Source organism: Garra rufa, chromosome 7, assembly GCF_049309525.1.
Source record: "Garra rufa chromosome 7, GarRuf1.0, whole genome shotgun sequence".
Lineage (NCBI taxonomy): Eukaryota > Metazoa > Chordata > Actinopteri > Cypriniformes > Cyprinidae > Garra > Garra rufa.
In genome coordinates, this window is record NC_133367.1 from 327164 (window position 1) to 344358 (window position 17195).

Consider the following 17195-nt stretch of genomic DNA (forward strand, 5'->3'; position numbering starts at 1 on the left):
CTTTTGGGCTCGGGCCCTAATAATAAACGAAGCAGATCCAATAGGGTCCTCACACCATCGGTGCTCGGGCCCTAATTAAAGCTGCAAGCAGCGATGGTAGGGCCCTCGCACTCGGGCTCACCGCCGATCGGTGGCGAATGGTGGGCACTATGCTATTAACACAGAAAATGTAGGAGGAATATGTCAAAGTCATTGATATGTGCCAATCTTCCTTCTGCCAGCTGGTGGCGCTATGCCTATAACTGAATATTGGCATGCAGATGTGTTCAGGCCAGCGCTTTTATCAAACATATGAAGTTTGGTGAAGCTTGAACATGGCATGCCTGAGTTACAGTAACTTCCTGTTTCATTGCATTAAGAGTATGCTTTAGCACTTAGCTAAATGTTGCTAACATGTTTCTAGCATGTTGCTACCCTATTTAACACTTGTTGATATTTTTAAAATGTTGCTTGGCATCCACAACAGTATTAAACATGTGACTTCCTGTTGCCAGCAGGTGGCACTATCACTATAACTGAATATGGGCATGGGCTTGTGTTCAGACCAGGACTCTTATCAAACATATTAAGCTTGGGTCAGATTGGACATTGTATGCATGAGTTACACTGATTTTTCTTTGTATTAATATCATGCTTTAGCTCTCAGCTAAGTGTTGCTAGCATGTTTTAACATGATTCTAGCATGATGCTAGCCTATTTAAAACTTGCTGACGCTTTTTAATATGTTGCTAGGAGTCCGTAACACCATTAAACGTCACTTCCTGTTGTCAGCAGGTGGCGCTGTGACTATAACTTAATATGGGCATGTATATATCTTCAGGCCAGGAGTCTTATCAAACGTGAAGTTTGGGGCTGATTGGACATTGCATGTCTGAGTTACAGTAACTTCCTGTTTTATGTCTTTAACAACATGCTTTAGCACTAAGTAAGTGTTGCTAGCATGTTTGAGTACGTTTTAAACTAGTTTAGCACTCAATGGCTTTTTTAGTGTGTTGCTAATAGTGTGTCACAGTGTTAAACATGTCACTTCCTGTTGACAGTAGGTGGCGCTATAACTATAACTGAATATTGGCATGTAGATATCTTCAGGCCAGGACTGTTATCAAACATGTGAAGTTTGGGGCTGATTGGACATTGCATGCCTGAGTTACAGTAACTTCCTGTTTCATTGCATTAAGAGTATGCTTTAGCACTTAGCTAAATGTTGCTAACATGTTATAGCATGTTTCTAGCATGTTGCTACCCTGTTTAACAGTTGTTGAATTTTTTTTAAATGTTGCTAGGCATCCACAACAGTATTAAACATGTGGCTTCCTGTTACCAGCTGGTGGCGCTATGACTATAACTGAATACGGGCATGGGCGTATGTTTAGGCCAGGATTCTTATCAAACATGTTAAGTTTGGGGCTGATTAGACATTGTATGCCTGAGTTAGAGTAACTTCCTGTTTCATTGTATTATTAGCATGCTTTAGCATATTAGCTAAGTGTTGCTAGCATGCTTTATTATTTTTGTAGCATGTTGAATATTAAGTTTGGGTCAGATTCAACATTATATACATGAGTTACAGCAATTTCCTTTTGTATTTGTATTAATAGCATGCTTTAGCTCTTAGCTAAGTGTTGCTAGCATGTTTTAGCATGTTTGTAGCATGTTGCTAGCCTATTTAAGACTAGTTAACGCTTTTCAATATGTTTCTAGGAGTCCGTAACAGTGTTAAACATGTCATTTCCTGTTGTCAGCAGGTGGCGCTATGACTATAACTAAATATGGGCACTAACGTGTGTTCAGGACCGGACTGTCATCAAACATTTGAAGTTTGAGGCAGATCGGACATCGTATGCCTGAGTTATAGCAACTTCCTTTTTCATGGCGAAACATCAAAGTTTGTCAGGCCGCCACGGACACGCCCTTCGACGAAAACTCTAAAGCTTCGCAATTTAACATCGCAAAGGCCTTATGATGACACTCAGCAAATTTGAAGATGATCGTATAAAAACTGTAGGAGGAGTTCGTTAAAGTACGAGGCCTGAAAATGGCAAAAACTGCACAAAAATCGTACAGGAAATTAAATATAACGGACTTCCTGTTGGGTTTCGGATGTTGCACCAGGAGAATTTTTTGTAGGTATTGGTGTGTTACATGTGTGTACCGAGTTTCGTACATGTACGTGAAACGCAGCTCGAGGCGCACTCCGTTGAAATTTTATAGGTGGCGCTATCGAGCCATTTTGCCACACCCACTTTTGAAAACCATATCAGATGTAAATTTTCGCCAGGTCTGATGCGTGTGCAAAGTTTCGTGAGTTTTCGGGCATGTTTAGGCCCTCAAAAAGACTTTTCATTTTGGAGAAGAAGAAGAATAATAATTAAAGCTGCAAGCAGCGTTGACCGGGCCCTCGCCGTCTGGCAGTCGCCATCCCGATAGCATCAGGAAAACTGTGCCCAGTTGGCACATGCATTCACAGTAACCCTTTGGACTAACCCTAACTGTCTCTCCTCCTGTCTGACTCTTTCTCTTGCCACCCATCCCCCCTCCTTACACTCAGCCACTTACCACACAAACACACACATTGAGTGCAGAGCAGAGTGAGATCAGATTTGTTTTTTTAATTTTCTTTCATTCGTGGAGTTTTGTATAATTATGAAATGAACTGTGTTTAATCAGAATGAATAGTTATTTGTATGAAAAAAGTTTCAAAGAGTTAGGATGCTGCACTTTAAATATATAATAAATTATTGAAAATTGAAAATGGAAAATGAAATTCTAGGCACGCTATCTGCCTCAAAAACCCAGGAAACAAATATTTGAATGTATTTTGTATTTTTATTTATTTGCCATGGCAACAGCATTTGATGCATCAGGGACGCCTTTACAGACTCTCATCGGCCGTGTTTTTACATTATTCTGATGAAGTTTGAAGAAAATCGAGTACAAATATATTGTTCGTTGTTCGTTCGTGTGTTAGTTCATTAACCATTGTTAACAAAAAAGACCCTATTTTAAATAGTTACCATGTTTTATGATCTACAACCATTTTTAAATATTATTTTAATGATCCATAAGCATCTGTGAAATAATTATAAACAAATATATTAAAAATAAATACATAATAACTTAGTTGATGTATTTGTTTTCTCATTCTAATTAAGTGAACTGAGCAGTATAGTGTCATACTTATAAGATTTTTTGTTCTATCAGTGAGAGTCTATATATGTATATAAATCATATAATTTTTCCTTAAAAGATTAAAAAAAGATTTTAATGCTCTTTAAGCACCTATACAAAATAACTATGTAAAAGTACACTGACAGAACAGTATATATCAACTGATTCTATGGATTATTTTCATTCTTATACACTGAGAATGAGCTAAATAGCATTATTGTTCAAACGATTCCTTATCTTATGAGGACCTCTAGTGTTCATCCCTGGTACTAGAGCTTTAATCTGACAATTTATATGACACTTTTAATGTTTTTTGGGGCCTCTGAGCATGATAACATTTTGAAACTACACGTATTTCCTAAGAATTTCTTGTTCTTTATATGTAAAAAGTTTTGATGAGTTAGAATAATGCAATTTAAAGATATATGGAAATAACTCTCCATCTTTTTTACTGTTACATTCATAAATCACCACATCAACACCGTTCAAGATATCCCAAAGCCGTTCACATTTTAACATCTTCAGTATCTTGGCACCATGTTGACAAAGTTTGGTGTCTGATTCTGCTATGAGTGATATGAATTTATTCAGCTATATTTTTCCAAAAATCCACATTCAAATCAAAATAGCTGACTTCCTGTTGGTCGTAGCTAATGGGTGTAAATTTTTTGCAAAAAAAATCTGGTGACCAAAAATTATTAGGCTGTAGTTAAGAACTGTTAGTTTTATGGACAGTTAGAATGTTTTGTATATGCAGACAAGGGCTTTATGATGGGCCTGATTTGAATTTAGAAAAAAAAAAAAATTCTTAAACATGTTTGAAGTTCTTAATAGATTTCACTGTTGCACATTTAGTCTTTTTATTTTTTACAGTAATGTGCATTTTGCAGTTTGTTTACATGGTGTACATTGGATGCACATATTTATGACTTCTTGTTACAGTATTCATTTAAAATAAAAGTTGTTTAAAATAAACAACTGTGTGCACCCTATTATTAATGTAGATGTGTATTTCAGTAATAAACTTAAGTAGGGGAGTTTTAAGTTACCAGCATTTATATCAAAATAGTGATCCCATGTCTGCAAAACTAACATTTTAAATGAAATATTGATAGCTAATCGATATCGAATCGAATTGAATCGAATCGAAACCATAAAAATAACAATTGAATCGAATTGCCAAATTGGTCACAATACCCAGCCCTAATTCACATCCTAATGAATAAACAACCAAGAGTTTAAATATTCCCTTCTATCTCCTCCTCTCTGACTCTCTCTTTCCACCCATCCCCCCTCCCCACTGTCACCCTAACACTCAAAAAACACACACCCACTTACCACGCACACACATAAGTGCAGAGCAGAGAGGGATCAGATTTGTTTTTTAATTTTCATTAATTCATAGATCTTTGTATAATTATGAAATGAACGTTGTCTGATCAGAATGACTAGTAGTCTGTATGAAAAAAGTTTCAAAGACTTTGGATGCTGCACTTTAAAGATATAATAAAATTATGGCTATCTTTTTTTACTCCGATTTCAATCAATCACCACATCAACACCGTTCAAGATATCCTAAATCTGCTCGCAATTTAGAATCTTCAGAATGTTGGCATCATGTCAAAAAAGTTTGGTGTGAATTGGTTGGTTTTCCCGAGAGAAGTATATAAAATTCCACAGCCTGATTTTTCCAAATATCCACATTCAAATCAAAATAGCCGACTTCCTGTCGATCGTAGCTAATGGGTGTAAATTAGAAATGTTTCTGGCTTGATGAGATCAATATATGTACCGAGTTTGGTGACTGTAGGACAAACTAAACCCCCAATTTTTGTCAAAAGGTGGCGCTATGGAGCGCATGCTCCACGCCCATTTATGGGCTTTTATCAGTGTCTAAATATCATTAATACAGATGTGTGTGTGAAGTTTCATGAAATTCTGATTATTTTAAGTGGCTCCAAAACACAAAAAGCTAAAGTTAAAGTTTGACACGTTGCCATGGCAACATGATAAAAGTTATCGATAATGCAATTCACAGATTCTCATTGGCCGTGTTTCAACATTATTGAGATGAAGTTTGAAGCAAATTGAGTAAAATTAAGAGGTTGATTTAAAAGCATTTAGAAAACGTTGCGCTACGTGCTGCCAGTTGGTGGCGCTATAACTTTGAATCCTAATAGTCACATCTCTGTGATCGGCATCATAAGATGAACAAAGTGCTGAAGTTTGGTCAAAATCAGACAAAGTGTGTTAAAGTTATTAGACACTTCCTGTTTCTCATTTCTCGCCATAACTTTGTCACCCCGCCACGGCCAAACCGTTCGAGATATCAAAAATCCCCTGGCAATTTTGCATCCCCAATGTCTTGAGATCATGTTGACCGAGTTTGGTGGCCATCGGTGGAAAGGTCTAGGAGGAGTATTTCAAATTCCATTGCATGCGCTTTTTAGACATCCCTGAATAGCTGACTTCCTGTTTGGTAAAGCACGGACTGTGAGCACGGAAGTTGTTCGGCCGGATGAGGTCTATATGTGTATGGATTTTGGTGACTGTAGATCAATTGGTGTGCGCTCCAGAGTCCCTCAAAATTCGAAATTTTTAACGCTGTGCCACGCCCCCCCCCAGGTGACCCCCCCATGTCAAAGTCTGTCCGGCCCTGATGGCCGCAGGTTCCAATGTGTGTGCAAATTTTCAAGAGTTTTCGTGTATGTTAAGGGCCCCGAAAACCCCAAAAACATTGAAAAAAAAATAATAATAATAATCCTTAGAAAAACAATAGGGCCTTCGCCCTTTTGGGCTCGGGCCCTAATTAAAGCTGCAAGCAGCGATGACCGGGCCCTCGCCGTCTGTGCAGTCGCCATCCCGATAGCATCAGGAAAACGGTGCCCAGTTGGCACATGCATTCACAGTAACCCTTTGGACTAACCCTAACTGTCTCTCCTCCTCTCTGACTCTTTCTCTTACCACCCATCCCCCCTCCTTACACTCAGCCACTTACCACACAAACACACATATAGAGTGCAGAGCAGAGTGAGATCAGATATGTTTTTTAATTTTCTTTCATTCGTGGAGTTTTGTAAAATTATGAAATGAACTGTGTTTGATCAGAATGAATAGTTATTTGTCTGAAAAAAAGATTCAAAGAGTTAGGATGCTGCACTTTAAATATATAATAAATCATTGAAAATTGAAAATGGAAAATGAAATTCTAAGCACGCTATCTGCCTTAAAAACACAGGAAACAAATATTTGAATGTATTTTTTATTTTTATTTATTTGCCATGGCAACAGCATTTGATGCATCAGGGACGCCTTTACAGACTCTCGTCGGCCGTGTTTTTACATTATTCTGATGAAGTTTGAAGAAAATCGAGTACAAATATATTGTTCGTTGTTCGTTCGTGTTTGTTAGTTCATTAACCATTGTTAACAAAAGAGACCCTATTTTAAATAGTTACCATGTTTTATGATCTACAACCATTTTTAAATATTATTTTAATGATCTATAAGCATCTGTGAAATAATTATAAACAAATATATTAAAAATAAATACATATTAACTTAGTTGATGTATTTGTTTCTCATTCTAATTAAGTGAACTGAGCAGTATAGTGTCATACCTATAAGATTTTTTATTCTATCAGTGAGAGTGTATATATGTATATAAATCATATAATTTTTCCTTAAAAGATTAAAAAAAGATTTTAATGCTCTTTAAGCACCTATACAAAATAATTATGTAAAAGTACATTGACGGTACAGTATATATCAACTGATTCTATGGATTATTTTCATTCTTATACACTGAGAATGAGCTAAATAGCATTAGAGGTCAAACGATTCCTTATCTTATGAGGACCTCTAGTGTTCATCCCTGGTACTAGAGCTTTAATCTGACAAATTTATATGACACTTTTAATGTTTTTGGGGCCTCTGAGCATGACAACATTTTGAAACTACACGTATTTCCTAAGAATTTCTTGTTCTTTATATGTAAAAAGTTTTGATGAGTTAGAATAATGCAATTTAAAGATATATGGAAATAACTCTTCATCTTTTTTACTGTTACTTTCATAAATCACCACATCAACACCATTCAAGATATCCCAAAGCCGTTCACAATTTAACATCTTCAGTATCTTGGCATCATGTTGACAAAGTTTGGTGTGCACTGTCTGATTCTGCTATGAGTGATATGAATTTATTCACAGCTATATTTTTCCAAAAATCCACATTCAAATCAAAATAGCTGACTTCCTGTTGGTCGTAGCTAATGGGTGTAAATTAGAAAGTTGTCCGGCTTGATGAGACCAATATACTGACCAAGTTTGATGTCTGTAGCTACAACTAACCCTCCAACTTTTGTCAAAAGGTGGCGCTATAGAGTGTCTCCAACAAATCACCACATCAACACCGTTCAAGATATCCCAAAGCCGTTCACAATATAGGGAACATTTTCCCTATATTCTGAGGATGATGATAAGAACATGTAATTCATGATGATAACAAAATGTTATTATTGCTTGCTTTACGTCCACCACTTCTGCTTAAATGTCATCGTTACCTATCTGTTCCATTTGTGTGTGGACATTGCTTTGCAGGTGACTCCTGTTATAAGATATCACTTTTAAGCGCTACATAACTAAGAAAGAATCAATTAGGAAAACTGTGCCCAGTTGGCACATGCATTCACAGTAACCCTCAGCCAGTTTGGATTTAAAGTTTACAGAATTGAAAGGGTTAGACTTTAAAATCAACACACAGACACATACACACAATATATACAATTTTGCCATCCAGTTTCATTTGTTAACATTGTTGTTGAACAAAAATTAAACAGCATTTATTAATGTTAATTAATATTATGCTAAAAAAAGTATTCATATATTGTTTAAAGGTAAATTAGTATCTTTTAACATTACATTGTGTACAGCAATACACAATAAAGTGCTCTATAAACGCTTAATTCTTTCAAAATATCTTTAAAAATCAAGTTGAGTATTTTAATGGGGCGATATATATATATATATAACTGATCTTAAAATGATGGTTTTCAGATGTTTTGAAGATATAACCGCAAAGTTTGTTTTGTTGTCAAAGTTTGTCTTGAAATTATTAATTATTATAATTTTATATTTAATAAATAACACTATGAAAATATTGTCTACAATGAAGATAAATCACTCATGCTTAAAAGTTGTATTTTTCTTAATCTTTTGCTATGTGACTGAATAGGACAAGTTCATGGTATAGTTCAGTAAAAAATAAATAAAAAACAACAACTGCAAAATACAAACAATGAAAGACTTAATGACCCTTTCATTCAAAATATCAGACTCTCAAAGATCAGACATATTTATGTAATTAAAGTACATATATGTGCATTTCTTCCTCAAAGATGGTCTGTAGCATGGCTCTCTACTCTGTCACCCTCTCTGCCTCTCACCCCTCCCCCCTGCAATAATGAGCTTCTCTCAGCCTGACTGAACGCACATACATACAGTAGAGACATTCACCCAGAGTGACAGCAGGTTTCTGATTTCGTTTTTTAATTTTCATTAATTCATTGAAGCTTGTAGAAAATTTATATTAACAGCACTTGCTCAGAATGATTAGATCTCTGTGTGAAAAAAGTTGTAAAGAGTTTGGATGCTGCACTTTAAAGATATAAAAAAAATGACGGTTATGTTTTTTACTACATCTTTAAAAAATCACCACGTCAACACCGTTCAAGATATCCAATATCCGCTCGCAATTTAACATCTTCAGAATCTTCTCTTCATGTTAAAAAAGTTTGGTGTGAATAGCTGGTTGTTCTTAGAAGAAGTGTGAATTTGTTTACAGCCTGATTTTTCCAAAAAAACACATTCAAATGGAAATATCCGGCTTCCTGTTGGTCTTAGCTAATGAGTTTAATTTAGAAAGTTGTCCAGATTGATGAGAACAATATATGTACAGAGTTTGGTGACTGTAGGAAAAACTAACCCCCCAACTTTTGTCAAAAGATGGCGCTATAGAGTGCCTGCTCCACGCCCATTTATGACCTTTTGCCAGTGTCTAACTATCATTAATATTGATGTGTGTGTTGAGTTTCATGAAATTCTTAGCATGTTATCTGCCTCGAAAAGACAGGAATCTAATTTTAAAGTTTGACACGTTGCCATGGCAACAGCATTTGATTTATCATCGACCCCTTTACATATTCTTATCGGCCGTGTTTTGACATGATTTTGATGAAGTTTAAAGAAAATCAAGTAAAATTAAGAGGCTGATTTCAAAGCATTTTGAAAATGACACGCTTCCTGCTGCCAGTTGGTGGCGCTATAACTTTGACTTATAATAGTCACATTTATTGAATCGGCATCATACAACGAACAATCTGGTGAAGTTTCATCAGAATCCGGCAATGTGTGCAACAGTTATTAGACACTTCCTGTTTCTCATTTCTCGCCATAACTTTGTCGCCTTGCCACGGCCAAACCGTTCGAGATATCAAAAATCCCCTCGCAATTTAGCGTCCCCAATGTCTTGAGATCATGCTGACCGAGTTTGGTGACAATCGTATGGAAATCCTGGGAGGAGTACGTTAAATTCCAGAGCATGCGCTTTTTACACAGCCCTAAATATCTCACTTCCTGTTGCGTTGAGAAAATGACATAGAGTACAAAAGTTGTTCAGCTCAATGAGTTCTATATGTGTACCGAGTTTCATATGTGTACGTTCAAGTATGTGTGCTATATGGCCCTCAAAATTCCAGGGGGCGCTGTAGAGTCCCCTTGCCACGCCCCGGTACCAGCCTCTGTGACGTCCTGATGGCCGCAGATTCCGACATGTGTGCAAATTTTCAAGAGTTTTTGAGTATGTTAAGACCCCCTTAAGTGCCCGGAAGGTTAACAAAAAAAAAAAAAAATAAGAATCCTTAGAAGAACAATAGGGCCTTCGCCCTTTTGGGCTCGGGCCCTAATAAACGGAGCAATTCCAATAGGGTCCTCGCACTGTAGTGCTCGGGCCCTAATAATAATAATAATAATAATAATAATAATAATAAACGGAGCAGATTCAATAGGGTCCTCACACCATCGGTGCTCGGGCCCTAATTAAAGCTGCGAGCAGCGATGAACGGGCCCTCGCACCTGGGCTCACCGCCGACCGGTGGCTTCAGGAAATCAGCAAACGGTGGGCAGTATGCTTTTAAAACAGTAAATATAGAAAAAATATGTCATAAGTCATTTAAATGTGCCAAACTTGCCGCTGCCAGATGGTGGCGCTATGCCTATAACTGATTATTGGCATGTAGATGTGTTCAGGCCAGCACTATTATCAAACATATGAAGTTTGGTGCAGATTGACCTTGGTATGTTTGAGTTAGTGAAAGATATGATATATCCTGCTGCCAACAAGTGGCGCTATGATAATATCTGAATATTGGCCTTTAGGTGTCTTCAGGCCAGGACTCTTACCAAACCTGTGAATTTTGTGGCAGATCAGACATTTTATGGCTAAGTTATAACAACTCAATGAAAACTCAAGATCTTCACAATTTAACATCTCTAAGGCCTCAAGATCAGACTGACCAAATATAATGTTGATTTAATTAAATGCAATCAATGCAAGGACTTCAGATAATGCCAACTGTGAACCAATATGCAAAATTTTCCCTATACTCTGATGATGATGATAAGAACATGATTCATGATGATAACAAAATGTTATTATTGCTTGCTTTACGTCCACCACTTCTGCTTAAATGTCATTGTTACCTATCTGTACAAGTTTTGTGTGGATATTGCTTTGCTGGTGACTCCTCCTGTTACAAGGCATCACTCTTAAGTGCTACATAACTAAGAATCAATAAGGAAGACGGTGCCCAGTTGGCACATGCATTCACAGTAACCCTCTGCTAGTTTGGATTTTAAGTTTACAGAATTGAAAGGGTTACACTTTAAAATCAACACACAGACACATACACACAAAATATAAAATGTTGCCATCCAGTTTCATTTGTTAAAATTAACTATATTAGTTAACATGACCAATAAATAAATAGCATTTATTAATGTTAATTAATATTAAGCTAAAAGAAGTATTCATATAAAGTTTATGTACTGTGTATTAACATGAACATGAACACAGTTCATGTGGGTGTACAGCAATACACAATAAAGTGCTCTATAAATGCTTCATTCTTTCAAAATATCTTTAAAAATCAAGTTGAGTATTTTAACAGGGTGATACATATATATATATAACTGATCTTAAAATTATGGTTTTCAGATGTTTTGAAGAGATAACAGTAACGTTTGTTTTGTTGTCAAAGTTTGTCTTAATTTTTTATTATTATTATTTTATATTCAATAAATAACACTATGTAAATATTGTCTATCAATGAAGATAAATTGATCATGCTAAAAAGTTGTATTTTTTTTAAATCTTTTGCTATGTGACTGAATAGGACAAGTTCATGGTACAGTTAAGTAAAAAATAAATAAAAACAACAACTGCAAAATACGAACAATGAAAGACTTAGTGACCCTTTATATTTTCTCAAAATATCAGACTCTCAAAGATCAGACATATTTATGTAATTACAATACATATGTGCATTTTTTGTTCAAAGATGGTCTGATGGCTCTCTACTCTGTCACCCTCTCTGCCTCTCACCCCTCCCCCCTGCAATAATGAGCTTCTCTGTGCCTGACTGAACGCACACACATACTGTAGAGACATTCACCAGAGTGACAGCAGGTTTCTGAGTTATTTTTTTAATTTTCTTTAATTCATTGAAGCTTGTATAAAATTTATATTTCCAGCACTTGCTCAGAATGATTAGATCTCTGTGTGAAAAAAGTTTTAAAGAGTTTGGATGCTGCACTTTAAAGATATAAAAAATTAGGGTTATGTTTTTTACTACATCTTTAAAAAATCACCACGTCAACACCGTTCGAGATATCCAATATCCGCTCGCAATTTAACATCTTCAGAATCTTCTCTTCATGTTAAAAAAGTTTGGTGTGAACAGCTGGTTGTTCTTAGGAGTAGTGTGAATTTGTTTACTACCTGATTTTTCAAAAAATCCACCTTCAAATCAAAATATCCGGCTTTCTGTTGGTCTTAGCTAATGAGTTTGATTTAGAAAGTTGTCCAGATTGATGAGAACAATATAAGTACAGAGTTTGGTGACTGTAGGAAAAACTAACCCCCCAACTTTTGTCAAAAGATGGCGCTATAGAGTGCCTGCTCCACGCCCATTTATGACCTTTTGCCAGTGTCAAACTATCATTAATATTGATGTGTGTGTTGAGTTTCATGAAATTCTAAGCATGTTATCTGCCTCGAAAAGACAGGAATGTAATTTTAAAGTTTGACACGTTGCCATGGCAACAGCATTTGATTTATCATCGACCCCTTTACATATTCTTATTGGCCGTGTTTTGACATGATTTTGATGAAGTTTAAAGAAAATCGATTAAAATTAAGAGGCTGATTTCAAAGCATTTTGAAAATGACACGTTTCCTGCTGCCAGTTGGTGGCGCTATAACTTTGACTCATAATAGTCACATTTATGGAATCGGCATCATACAAGGAACAAACTGGTGAAGTTTCATCAGAATCAGGCAATGTGTGCAACAGTTATTAGACACTTCCTGTTTCTCATTTCTCGCCATAACTTTGTCGCCTTGCCACGGCCAAACCGTTCGAGATATCAAAAATCTCCTCGCAATTTAGCGTCCCCAATGTCTTGAGATCATGCTGACCGAGTTTGGTGACAATCCCATGGAATTCCTGGGAGGAGTACGTTAAATTCCAGAGCATGCGCTTTTTAAACAGCCCTAAATATCTCACTTCCTGTTGCGTGGAGCCCATGACATAGAGTACAAAAGTTGTTCAGCTCGATGAGTTCTATATGTGTACCGAGTTTCATATCAATACGCGCAAGTATGTGTGCGCAGTACATCAAGTTTTCAAACTGTGTTCCAGGGGGCGCTGTAGAGGCCCTGAACCACACCCGGGTCCCAGCCTCTGTGGCGTCCGGACGACGGCAGATTCCGACGTGTGTGCAAATTTTCAAGAGTTTTTGAGTATGTTAAGGCCCCCAAAAGTGCCCCAACGGTTGAAAAAAAATAAAAATAAAAAAAAAAATAAAAAAAAAAACAAATAAGAATCCTTAGAAGAACAATAGGGCCTTCGCCCTTTTGGGCTCGGGCCCTAATTAAAGCTGCAAGCAGCGTTGACCGGGCCCTCGCCGTCTGGCAGTCGCCATCCCGATAGCATCAGGAAAACGGTGCCCAGTTGGCACATGCATTCACAATAACCCTTTGGACTAACCCTAACTGTCTCTCCTCCTGTCTGACTCTTTCTCTTACCACCCATCCCACCTCCTTACACTCAGCCACTTACCACACAAACACACACATACAGTGCAGAGCAGAGTGAGATCAGATTTGTTTTTTAATTTTCTTTCATTCGTGGAGTTTTGCATAATTATTAAATAAACTGTGTTTAATCATAATGAATAGTTATGAAATGTATGAAAAAAGTTTCAAAGAGTTAGGATGCTGCACTTTAAATATATAATAAATCATTGAAAATTGAAAATGGAAAATGAAATTCTAGGCACGCTATCTGCCTCAAAAACACAGGAAACAAATATTTGAATGTATTTTGTATTTTTATTTATTTGCAATGGCAACAGCATTTGATGCATCAGGGACGCCTTTACAGACTCTCATCGGCCGTGTTTTTACATCATTCTGATGAAGTTTGAAGGAAATCGAGTACAAATATATTGTTCGTTGTTCGTTCGTGTGTTAGTTCATTAACCAATGTTAACAAAAGAGACCCTATTTTAAATAGTTACCATGTTTTATGATCTACATCCATTTTTAAATATTATTTTAATGATCTATAAGCATCTGTGAAATAATAATAAACAAATATATTAAAAATAAATACATATTAACTTAGTTGATGTATTTGTTTCTCATTCTAATTAAGTGAACTGAGCAGTATAGTGTCATACTTATAAGATTTTTTATTCTATCAGTGAGATTGTATATATGTATATAAATCATATAATTTTTCCTTAAAAGATTAAAAAAAGATTTTAATGCTCTTTAAGCACCTATACAAAATATATATGTAAAAGTACACTGACAGTACAGTCTATATCAACTGATTCTATGGATTATTTTCATTCTTATACACTGAGAATGAGCTAAATAGCATTAGAGGTCAAACGATTCCTTATCTTATGAGGACCTCTAGTGTTCATCCCTGGTATTAGAGCTTTAATCTGACAAATTTATAAGACACTTTTAATGTTTTTGGGGCCTCTGAGCATGATAACATTTTGAAACTACACGTATTTCCTAAGAATTTCTTGTTCTTTATATGTAAAAAGTTTTGATGAGTTAGAATAATGCAATTTAAAGATATATGAAAATAACTCTTCATCTTTTTTATTGTTACTTTCATAAATCACCACATCAACACCGTTCAAGATGTCCCAAAGCCGTTCACAATTTAACATCTTCAGTATCTTGGCATCATGTTGACAAAGTTTGGTGTGAACTGTCTGATTCTGCTATGAGTGATATGAATTTATTCACAGCTATATTTAAAAACACAGGAAACAAATGTTAAAGTTTGACATGTTGCCATGGCAACAGCATTTGATGTATCAAGGACCCCTTCACAGATTCTCATCGGCCGTGTTTTGATATTATTCTAATGAAGTTTGAAGCAAATTGAGTAAAATTAAGAGGTTGATTTAAAAGCGTTTTGCAAGCAACACACTTCCTGCTGCCAGTTGGTGGCGCTATAACTTTGACTCATAATAGTCACATCTCTGTGATCGGTATCATACGACGAACAAACTGCTTAAGTTTGGTCAAAATCAGATAAAGTGTGTCAAAATTATTAGACATTTCCTGTTTCTCATTTCTCGCCATAATTTGTCGCCCTGTCACGGCCAAACCGTTCGAGATACCAAAAATCCCCTGGCAATTTTGCATTCCCAATATCTTGAGATCATGCTGACCGAGTTTGGTGGCCATCGGTGGAAAGGTCTAGGAGGAGTGTTTCAAATTCCACAGCTTGATTTTTCCAAAAATCCATATTCAAATAAAAATAGCTGACTTCCTGTTGGTCGTAGCTAATGGGTGTAAATTAGAAAGTTGTCCGGCTTGATGAGTCCAATATATGTACCGAGTTTGGTGACTGTAGGACAAAGTAACCCCCCAACTTTTGTCAAAAGGTGGCGCTATGGAGCACCTGCTCCATGCCCATTTATGGGCTTTTATCAGTGTTTAACTGTCATTAATACAGATGTGTGTGTTGAGTTTCATGAAATTCTAAGCATTTTAAGTGGCTCAAAAACACAAAAAACTAAAGTTAAAGTTTGACACGTTGCCATGGCAACATGATAAAAGTTATGGATAACGCCCTTCACAGATTCTTATCGGTCGTGTTTTGACATTATTGGGATGAAGTTTGAAGCAAATTGAGTAAAATTAAGAGGCTGAGATTAAAGCGTTTCAAAAACGTCACGCTTTCTGCTGCCAGTTGGTGGCGCTATAACTTTGACCCATAATAGTCCCATCTCTATGATCGGCATCAGACGATGAACAAACTGCTGAAGTTTGGTCAAAATCAGACAAAGTATGTCAAAGTTATTAGGCACTTCCTGTTTCTCATTTCTCGCCATAAATTTGTCGCCCCGTCACGGTCAAACCGTTTGAGATATCAAAAATCCCCTGGCAATTTTGCGTCCCCAATGTCTTGAGATCATGCTGACCGAGTTTGGTGGCCATCGGTGGAAAGGCCTAGTAGGAGTATTTCAAATTCCATTGCATGCACTTTTTAGACATCCCTGAATAGCCGACTTCCTGTTTGGCGAAGCACGGACTATGAGTGTGAAATTTGTTCGGCCCGATGAGGTCTATATGTGTATGAATTTTGGTGACTGTAGGTCAACCGTTGTGCGCTCCGGAGCCCTTCAAAAGTCGCAATTTTTAACGCTGTGCCATGCCCCCCCCAGGTGACCCCCCCATGTCAAAGTCTGTCCGGCCCTGATGGCCGCAGGTTCCAATGTGTGTGCAAAGTTTCAAGAGTTTTCGTGTATGTTAAGGCCCCCGAAATCCCCCAAAACATTGAAAAAATAATAATAATAATAATAATTAAAGCTGCGAGCAGCGATGAACGGGCCCTCGCACCCGGGCTCACCGCCGACCGGTGGCTTCAGGAAAACAGCAATCGGTGGGCAGTATGCTTTTAATACAGTAAATATAGAAAAAATATGTCATAAGTCATTTAAATGTGCCAAAATTGCTGCTGCCAGCTGGTGGCGTTATGCCTATAACTGATTATTGACATGTAGATGTGTTCAGGCCAGCACTATTATCAAACATATGAAGTTTGGTGCAGATTGACCTTGGTGTGTTTGAGTTAGTGAAATATATGAGATATCCTGCTGCCAACAGGTGGCGCTATGATAATATCTGAATATTGGTCTTTAGGTGTCTTCAGGCCAGGACTCTTACCAAACCTGTGAATTTTGTGGCAGATCAGACATTTTCAGGCTAAGTTATAACCACTTCTATGTCTATGCAGAAACATCAAACTTTGTCAGGCCACCACGGACATGCCCTTTAATGAAAACTCAAGATCTTCACAATTTAACATCTCTAAGGCCTCAAGATCAGACTGACCAAATATAATGTTGATTTAATTAAATGCAATCAATGCAAGGACTTCAGATAGATGCCAACTGTGAACCAGTATGCTACAAATAAGAACATGTATTTCATGATGATAGCAAAATGTTATTATTGCTTCCTTTATATCCACCACTTCTGCTTAAATGTCATTGTTACCTATCTGTACAATTTTTGTATAATATATTTTTGTATAAAATCAATTGTTGTCATAACTAAGAATCAATAAGGAAGACGGTGCCCAGTTGGCACATGCATTCACAGTAACCATCTGCTAGTTTGGATTTTAAGTTTACAGAATTGAAAGGGTT